This window comes from Cannabis sativa, chromosome 5 (assembly GCF_029168945.1).
Source record: "Cannabis sativa cultivar Pink pepper isolate KNU-18-1 chromosome 5, ASM2916894v1, whole genome shotgun sequence".
NCBI lineage: Eukaryota > Viridiplantae > Streptophyta > Magnoliopsida > Rosales > Cannabaceae > Cannabis > Cannabis sativa.
In genome coordinates this window covers 50,438,661-50,445,102 of record NC_083605.1, presented here as the reverse complement: position 1 = coordinate 50,445,102, position 6,442 = coordinate 50,438,661, and the positions used below count along the sequence as shown (strand labels likewise).

The following is a 6,442-nucleotide window of genomic DNA, read 5'->3' as shown; positions in this document are numbered from 1 at the left end:
GAGGTTGCGTGTAGACTTATTTCGAGCTGGCTCTGCCTTTGTATGGGGACACGTGTTGAGCATGACCGTTCGAGACTCGATGTGAAGCTGACTGGGCGTCCCTTCAGTTTTTGGCTAATTAATGCTCTAACAATTTTGAAAATCCAAATTTCTCTCTCCACGACTGACGGTTGCACTCAATTACTTTTGATTTCTCGTATTCACTTTTGAGGCGGGAAGTCGAGGCGTCTAAGGTTCCTTTATGTACAGTTACCCTTTTGCCTATAAATACTTGGAGTACTGGCACATTACTTCATTTTATCACCCTTCGTTGTTAAGTAAACTTTCAGAGCGAAAAGAGAATTTTCTGGCTTCAGAGTTTCCAAAGTGCCTACAGACGATTGCTAGCTTGCTTGAACCCGGACATTCGAATCTTTGAGTAAGTTTCTGATTCCCTTTATGCTTTCCTTTGCATGTTTATGCTTTGAATGTAACTTTGTTGTAGAAAGAACGCTTTAGGAAACCCTAGGGTTTGAAACTTCTGCGACTCTTCTTTTCCATGTCCTTGTGTTAGCTTTCAGCCGTTAGGCTTATTTTAGAACCGCATTGCGTCTGTTTTCCATTTTGCTTTTTCCAAGCTTCATGAACTTTTTTGCCCTAACTCAAGAAAACTTTCTGACTTCTTTAGTTTAGACTTTTCTTTGAACATGGTGGTTCTTTAATCTGTTGGGTACTCTTGGTTGGCATATTTGCTTGTTTTTCATTTGATACTTCGTCCAACACTCATCTTTTGTGTTGTCTTTTGTAGATAAACCCAGGTGAGTCTTGGGAGCCCGAGCATCAAATCGACCAGGAGCTGCTTCAGCTTCTGCACGAAGTCCACCCTCGTCTTCGTGCTAACTCTCCTTCTCGAGAAGGAAATTCTTCTGACTCCGTACCCAGCCATAGGATGATGGCTCGTACGAAGAAAACCACGCGCCTGGTTGACACTTCTGACCCTCAAGTGGCTCGGCTCGCCACTCTGCTCGACGCCGAACAGGATTTGGCGGTCCTAATGGAGGAGGACCGTGAGGGGGACTTTGAAGTCAAGGAGGTTGAGGAGCTAGATGAGGAGCGTCTGGGCAGTCCTCCCGCTGCTGAGGGAGAGGAAAAGGTTGGATTCCCTAATTTTGGGGAGTATAATGAGGCTGGGGAACCAGCTGATGCTGACGGGGACGTCTTGGTTGAGGGCGTTGACTACGTCAGTGAGGAGCTTGCTGAGGCAGTTCCTCACAGGAGGCATGGTGCCTTGGGCGCCAGGTGGGTAAGTCCTTCGTCCAAGATTTCGGAGGCACGCCTCCTCACTCTCGACTAGGATGGATACCTAGGCGAGATGGAATGCTACATTCTCGCCCACAACAATCGTGCCACAAACCCTGATAAGGGAATGTGCGCCTGGTCGGGGGCTCACGGCCAACAGGGGGCGCTGATGCCCTTGCATAAGTACTTCTGGGATGTGGCGGACTTCTTTGGCCTCTGCCCGACCCAGATTACTCCCAAGGGCATTAAGTATTTATCCGCTCTCTTCGTCCTCTATGCTTCTCAGGGATGGGATGCTTCTTCTCCCCGCGAGGTCGCTTGGTTCTTCGACTCGAAGTCTACCCCCAAGCAAGGCAGGTCGGGGTATTTTTACTTCTCTCAGCCATGCTTCAAGTGGCTGAGCAGGACGAACGACAAAGCCATCAGCAAAATAGGGCATTTTGTTGATGAGTACTTCATGGTGAAGGAGCCGAGCATCACCCAGACTCAGTTTCAGCAGATCCCGACATATCACTGTCCTCCCCTCACTCTTGCTCTTAGGGATAGAGCTCAAAAACTTGCCCGGTTGACGGAGGAAGATAGAAATATCATCCTGTTGACCTCCAATGAGAATCTGGTGCAGTACGGTCTTTACCTAGAGGAATTTTCTCCTAAGTCCGTGGCGGGGAAGAAGGGGAAATCTGATGCTGCTCGGCCCAAACGAGCGAATAAGGAAGATGAGCTCATTCAACTTAAGCGTGAAGCTAAGTTGAAGGGAGGTGCCCGAGAAAAGCAGTATGCTCAGGAGCCTACGAATCCTGAAGATGAAGTCGAGGCTGAGGCTGAGGCTGAGCAGGGGACCCCATTAAAGAGGAAGAAGAAACTCCCAGCCAGGCAAGGGCCTATTGAACATGCACTTCGCATAAGGGAGCCCATTTCACCTATTCGGCCATCTCATCCCTTTGCTGGAAAAGGGAAGGCTGTTATGTCTGAGATAAACTCGATGTCAGGTGATGATGGACTTCTGACTTTCTGGGCGGGCAGTCACTCTGCGCTTCACTTCTTTTTTAGCTTCTTGACTTTCATGCTTTGTATTTTCTGCTGGTTTTTGCTAACCACGCTATTTTTGTTCTGTGCAGACATATCTCGGCAGATGCTCGACGCTTTGAAGAAGAGGATGGGCGGAAGTTCTATCGCCTCCCCTCCGGCCAAGAAGCTTAAGGGCGGAGAGGGTCTTCGGGGAAGAGTCCTTTTGGAGAGGTTATTGACCTTTCCGAGGAGCTGCCTGCTGCGAATCCTTCCACTCCCAAATCTGCCAAGTCTAAGGAGCCTGGGCCACCAACAAATGGGTCCGAACTAGTCAGGAGGATCCCTGAGCGGGTGCAGGCACCAACTCCACCCGTGCCCGTGTTGCCTGAGGCCAAGAAGAGCAAGGAGATGCTGGCTCACTACATTAACTGGCTGGTTCCTGAGGTCAGTGAGCAACTGGCTGGTGCTGACAACGGCTCATCTCTAGATGTGTTGGTGGGCGGAGTCTTGAAGGAGCTGACAAGGGTTAGTATTTTTTGATACTTCCCTTTTAACTTTTCACACTTAGCTCCATATGCTGACTTTTTTCCTTTATGCAGGCTGGTTTGAAGTTGGCTTACACTTACTCCCGGGCTAAATCTGCTACTTCTAAGAGTGTGGCTCTGTCCGACACCTTGAGGGCAGAGGCAGACTTGGCCAAGAAGGAAGCTGAGGAGGCCATGGCGGAGACTGGAGCTGTTCGCCATGAATTGGGTGAGGCCAACAAGAAGCTGTTTTCCGCCGAGAAGAAGATCTCTGTGCTAACAAAGGACCTCAAGGCTGCTGATCGCTTTGAGGAAACCATCGAGACCTTATCTGCTGAAGTTGACCGTCTTCAGGATGAGAGGAGTTCTCTGCGGCAAGTTCTTCTTCGGCTAAAGGAGGATGAGGACGCCCAGGTGAACGAGGCAGACCGTTTGAAGGAGAAGGTCAATGCTTTGGAGACTGCCGGCCTCGAGCTCTTCTTTGATTTTTGGAAGGCTAATCCGTAGGCCAACTTCGACTTCTTGGGCGACGCTAAGGACATGTACCTTGAGTACTGCGCGACCCAAGTTGCCTATGGTGGGAAAGAGGTGGCTGCTTCAACTTCTAGCCAAGGTTCTCACTGTTAGTTTTTATGCCCTAAATAAAACTCAATTTCAATGTAATCTATTTTATTCAACATCAATAAAGAAACAAAAGTATTTTTCATTCACTTGTGTATGTTTTGGTTCACTTTATCAATTGCTTGTCTATTTGATTTATAAATTCATCTTAAACCCTTTTCACATACTTGATCCTGTTTATTGTGTTGTCATCACATTGGAAAGTAAACATGACTATGTGAATAAAGTTTCCTAGATTTATCAGACACAGGGTTTTACTGATATGATAATCTACAACAAGAGTTTACTTGCATTTGGAGAAATGCTATGTTCTTTCCAGAACATTGGTTAAAGTAAAGCTCAGGTTGGATGCATGGAGTATGCATCGGAAGGGACCGATATTGAACTTTGACTTAGATTTAATTAAACTTACCGTAAAATCTATTCAAGTCAATATCGCCAAGTTGATCCTAGATCAAATGTTCTTAATCCTGTTATGATTAGGCTCAATCTTGAAAGGTGATAACTCTAAGATTTAGATTTATTTTTATATCTTTAAGCTTGAATTTTAAGTTGAATTGTGGAACAATTAGTGTCTATATTATGTAATTGTGTTTAGTTTGTTGTGTCTTTGTAATAAATGGAAGTATATGTGTTAGTAAGTGTCAAATAGACTTATGTTATTGTTTTTGTGTGTTTTAAGCAGAAAAAAAATACAAGAATAGGTATTTGGAAATATTTGGGACAAGGAGAAAAAGGAGGAGAAAAATGCTTATTGCTGACTGGCATTACTATAGCAATCATCGCGTAGCAATTTGTCAGCCCAGTAAGTTTATTTTGGCAGATAGTCGAGCTGGCTTTAATGAAGAAAGAAAGGAGCTGAGGTGGCGGAATTTGGCTATTGACTCAACAAACATGTGGAAATGAAGGACAAGTGGGTGATGACTGGGATTTCTAATTAGGGTAAACTTTGGTACCCTAATTGGGGAACAAAAAAAAAAGAGGAGGACATTAGAAGAATGGTGGCTGCACTTTGAAAGAGAGTACGAAACTTACAGCAGCAAAAAGAAATTAAGTACAGAGAAAAAGAGTGAAAAGAAAGAAGAAGAAGATTGAGAAGAAGGAGAAGGCAACTTCCAAAGAAAGGATTTGAGCTCACCACTCATTTCTCTTGCTCCCCACTTCATTTTGTATCATTTTCTTCTCTCTAGTTTTCTCTTTAACTCCATGAACATTCTATTTTCTGGTTTGTTGTTTTAATTTCAGCTATGAACTAAACTCTTTGAGATTTGGGTGGTTATGAACCCTTGTATGGACTAGTGTTTTGATGTTGCAATGATGAAGTAATATTGTCTTAGTTTAATTAGTTGTGATGAAATGTTGAATGAATGTTAATTTTTGGCCATTTTTAACATTTATTAAGCTAGATCTTACTTGGAAAAGTAAGACCTAGTTGAACCCCTCTAATTGATGCATGATTTTTACCTTTTCTTTTAGGTATTAATTAGTAGTGAAATAGGAATATTTTGCTTCCATGCATAACTAAAGATTTGATGCTATATTGGACTATTTGTGATCTAATCTGATGTAGGAATGCAGTGTTGAGATTATGAATGGTTTATTGCAAGTTTTGGAAAAAGCTTGCTAGTTTTTTTGAAATCTGTTAACTCTGCCAAGATTGTTGAGTCATTGCTGGGTCATTGCTGTATCAACTGGGACATACAAGTGGAAATTAATCACCCAAGTCTATTTTCCAAATCTGAAATTACCACCACTTTAATCACTTTTAGCTTCTTATTTTTTAGTTTATTTAGTTTAAAAAATTAGTTCTCAAGTTTAGAATCAAGGCTATAAATTTTTCTTGTGAATTAATGTGTGATTTTATTTTATTTTTATTTGAAATTCTTGGAATTGCTCTTAGTTGATTTAGCATTATTTAGTAAAAAGTCCCTGTGGAGACGAACTTTGATTACTTATCATTGTATTACTAGTTTGTGATTGTGTATACTTGCGCAATTATAAAGCAATATAATTTTCACAACAAGTTTTTGGCGCCGTTGCCAGGGACTTTAAGTTCTAAATTTTGTTTTATCAACTAATTGACATTCTAAGAATTTTTGTGCTTTTAATCTTGCTGGTTTGTCTTTGAAATCTCAGGTATCTATAGTGTATGAACCAACAAGAGGACTTTGAACTTGCTCCTATTGACCCCGAGATTGAACGCACATTCCGAAGAAGAAGAAAGGTTCAAAAGACTAAGGGCCGAGACATCATGGCTGAGAATTTTGATGATGAGGGGATTTCTCAATAAATTGTTAATCCCGTCATATTGGCAGATGATCGAGCAAGGGCTATACGAGAGTATGCAGCCCCCATGTTTAATGAGCTCAATCCAGGCATTGTGAGGCCTGAAATACAAGCACCGCAGTTTGAGCTCAAGCCAGTGATGTTTCAAATGCTCCAAACCGTGGGGCAATTCAGCGGGATGCCAACTGAGGATCCTCACCTCCACCTTCGTTCATTTTTGGAGGTGAGTGATTCTTTCAAGATCCAAGGAGTGAGTGAAGAGGTGTTAAGGTTGAAGCTATTCCCATTCTCACTACGAGACCGAGCTAGATCATGGCTCAACACTTTGCCTCCAGATTCTGTTACCAATTGGAATGACCTTGCTGAGAAGTTTCTGAGGAAATACTTTCCTCCTACTCGAAATGCAAAATTCAGAAGTGAGATAATGTCTTTTCAGCAACTTGAGGATGAGTCCACAAGTGATGCATGGGAGAGGTTTAAGGAACTTTTGCGAAAGTGTCCACATCAAGGCATTCCACATTGTATACAGATGGAGACTTTTTATAATGGCTTGAATGCAGCTTCTCGAATGGTGCTAGATGCATCGGCCAATGGTGCTATTTTGTCAAAGTCTTACAATGAAGCATTTGAGATTTTGGAGACCATTGCAAGTAACAACTACCAATGGTCCAACACAAGAGCTCCAACAAGTAGAAAAGTGGCGGGAGTCCTTGAGGTAGATGCAA

General features: G+C 43.0%; 1 non-coding gene across 1 annotated transcript; it reads right to left on the bottom strand.

Moving 5' to 3' along the window:
• Positions 1–6,123: 6,123 nt before the first annotated feature.
• On the bottom strand, positions 6,124–6,230 carry LOC133038598 (small nucleolar RNA R71). Its single transcript, XR_009688096.1, has one exon. It is a non-coding gene; the product is annotated as a small nucleolar RNA R71 (small nucleolar RNA).
• Between the last annotated feature and the right edge of the window lie 212 nt (positions 6,231–6,442).